The sequence below is a fragment of the Chiloscyllium plagiosum genome, unplaced genomic scaffold (genome assembly GCF_004010195.1).
Source record: "Chiloscyllium plagiosum isolate BGI_BamShark_2017 unplaced genomic scaffold, ASM401019v2 scaf_3037, whole genome shotgun sequence".
In the NCBI taxonomy this organism is placed as follows: domain Eukaryota; kingdom Metazoa; phylum Chordata; class Chondrichthyes; order Orectolobiformes; family Hemiscylliidae; genus Chiloscyllium; species Chiloscyllium plagiosum.
The window spans coordinates 2,232-5,353 of NW_025211670.1; the positions used below are offsets into that span (position 1 = coordinate 2,232).

Here is a 3,122-nt window from a genome sequence, read left to right on the forward strand (position 1 = left end):
GGGACGGTGACGATGTGAGACTTGTCGTTATTAGGGACATTGTGTATCCGGGTGGGACGGTGACGATGTGAGACTTGTCGTTATTAGGGACATTGTGTATCCGGGCGGGCCGGTGACGATGGGAGACTTGTCGTTATTAGGGGCATTGTGTATCCGGGCGGGACGGTGACGATGGGAGACTTGTCGTTATTAGGGACATTGTGTATCCGGGCGGGACGGTGACGATGGGAGACTTGTCGTTATTAGGGACATTGTGTATCCGGGCGGGACGGTGACGATGGGAGACTTGTCGTTATTAGGGACATTGCGTATCCGGGCGGGACGGTGACGATGGGAGACTTGTCGTTATTAGGGACATTGTGTATCCGGGCGGATTCATAAGCGATCATTGCCCTTGGATGTCGAGTGAGGCTGGATACACTCGGAGAGTTTTCCTTGGAGTGTGCTGACTGTGTGGCGGGAACAGGGGTGTGGGTGGTTAAATCTCACTGGGGTGGGGGCTGGGTGAAGTGTAAATGTCCTCTCTTTCTCTCTGTGTCTCCGGGAGCAGGGTCTTTTGGAAGATGGCCGAGCGAGAGATCAGCTGCTGTCCACTCTCCAGGAACAGCTCAGTGACTCTGTGCTGCTGAAGGTCACTATGAAGCAGACGCTGTGAGACCACAGAGAGTGTCGAGGTGAGCTCAACACCACTTACCCAGCTCCCTCCTTGCCTCCCCTGCCAGGCCATCAGAACCACAAGGCCATTCAGTCCCTCAGACCCTGGTCTGTCCTTTACTACCATCATGGATGACCTCCTCTCTGCCTCCCTCCCTGCCTGACCCTGTAGTCCTTTAACACGTTAAAACCCACTCTCTCCCTCTCTCTCATGCTGTCCCTGTCGCACACTCTCTTCCCTCTTCCTCTCTCCTTCTCTCTTTATCACATTCTTTTTCTCTCTCTCTCTATCTCCTTCTCTGCCTCCTTCTCTATCTCTGTCTCTTTCACTCTCACCCCTCGACAGCCCTCTGCGATAGGGAATCCCACAGATTCACTCCCCTCGGAGAGTGAAGAGATTCCTCCCCATCTCCATCTTCAATGGGTTAGCCCTCACTCTGAGATGGTGCCCCTCTGGGTCCGAGTCTCCCACCCAAGGGGGGATTACCCTCTCCCCATCTCTCCCCCGGTCAGCTCCCCCTGTGAATGGTCTCTGTATCGATGAGGTCACCTCTCAATCTTCTCAACTCCAGTGGGGACCAGACCCCATTCCCTCCCCATCAGACAGTCCCTTCATCCCTGAGATTGGCCGAGTCTGGTCTGTCTTCAAAGGCAGTCTCCCATTCCCCAGATATGGGACCCCCTCCCCCACCCCCCAGACCGCTCCCAGGATTGAGGCTGGGGTCCCGTGGAATGGTGGAAGGGCTGAATGGCCTCGGTTTGCCCTGATGGTCCGGTTCTGCGTGATTCCAGGTTTTGGAACTAACCTCCTGTCTCTCTGCTGTTGTTGTGTTTGTTTGTCAGGGGGATGGACCCAGAACTCGATCCCCACACCGTCGGTGATGATCAACAGCCAAAGAATTGCCAAATGGTCTCTCCTTCCTGCTAGAGCTTGTGGGTCTTCCTGAACCCGGTCAACGTGGACTCAAAATGTTAACACGCTCTCCCATGTTCTCTCTCTCTCTCTCTCTCTCTCTCCCCCCCCCCCCCACTCTTTCTCACACCTCAGACACTGCCAGACCTGCTGAGTTTCTCCACCAGATCAATGAGAGATACCATTGAGTTACAGGATCATGTTCAGAGAGTTTGTCCTTCTCTCCCCTCCCTCCTCTGCTCCCTCGATCTCCCTCCCTCCCTCCTCCGCTCCCCTCTCCCCTTTCCCCTTTCCCCCTCCCTTTTGGATTCCCCCCAGGTTGTGGAACACCTTGTCTGGATTGGTTTCTCCTCCCTTTCTGGGATTGGGTATTGCCAGAGAGCTGGGTGATTAGTTACTTCTCCAGAGTTGCTCCTGGGTGGAGCGAGCACACACGCATACGCACACGCTCAAACACACACACACACACTCTCAAACACACCCCAACACACATGTACACACACACGCATACGCAGACGCTCAAACACACCCCAACACACATGTACACACACACGCATACGCAGACGCTCAAACACACCCCAACACACATGTACACACACACGCATACGCAGACGCTCAAACACACCCCAACACACATGTACACACACACGCATACGCAGACGCTCAAACACACCCCAACACACATGTACACACACACGCATACGCAGACGCTCAAACACACCCCAACACACATGTACACACACACGCATACGCAGACGCTCAAACACACCCCAACACACATGTACACACACACGCATACGCAGACGCTCAAACACACCCCAACACACATGTACACACACACGCATACGCAGACGCTCAAACACACCCCAACACACATGTACACACACACGCATACGCAGACGCTCAAACACACCCCAACACACATGTACACACACACACACATACGCACACGCTCAAACACACCCCAACACACACACACACACACGCATACGCACGCTCTCAAACACTCCCCAACACACACACACGTACACACACACACGCATGCTCTCAAACACACCCCAACACACACACACATGTACACTCACACACACACACTCTCTCTCTCTCTCTCTCTCTCACTCTCCCACACGTACACACACACACATGCGCATAGTGTGGTTTCCGGGAATGGGATCTGTGCTTAAATCTCCATTTTCCCACTTGGAGTATTCCCAGTAACTATGTATCATCTGAAATTCCTGAATGTATATTAAATCTGCTGTACCCGGTTTATTTTTTCGGATGTAAATTAAAAAGGTGAATTTGTAAGGGCACTGGTCTGAACATTCTTTCAATCTCATGGTTCGATACTTTTAGATTCATTGCTGTGATGTAGGTCTCTCTGGAGAGGCCCAGCATTTATTACGCTGTCCCTAACTGCCCCCCATCCAAGTCGGGATGGGGAGGGGCTCGGAGGGGAACTTGCAGGGGATGGGGTTCCCATGGATCTGCTGCCCCTTGTCCTTCTGGGTGGAAGTGGCCGTGGGTTTGGAAGGTGCTGTCTGAGGGTCTTTGG

At 53.3% G+C, this 3,122-nt stretch overlaps 1 long non-coding RNA gene across 1 annotated transcript in view; it reads left to right on the top strand.

The window, feature by feature from the left end:
* LOC122547093 overlaps positions 1–2,035 on the top strand; it is a 4,209-nt gene extending 2,174 nt beyond the window's left edge. Inside the window, exons 2-3 of the long non-coding RNA XR_006310879.1 lie at positions 551–674; positions 1,498–2,035. This is a non-coding gene — a long non-coding RNA (uncharacterized LOC122547093). The remainder of the gene's footprint in view (positions 1–550; positions 675–1,497) is intronic.
* The last annotated feature ends 1,087 nt before the right edge of the window (positions 2,036–3,122 follow it).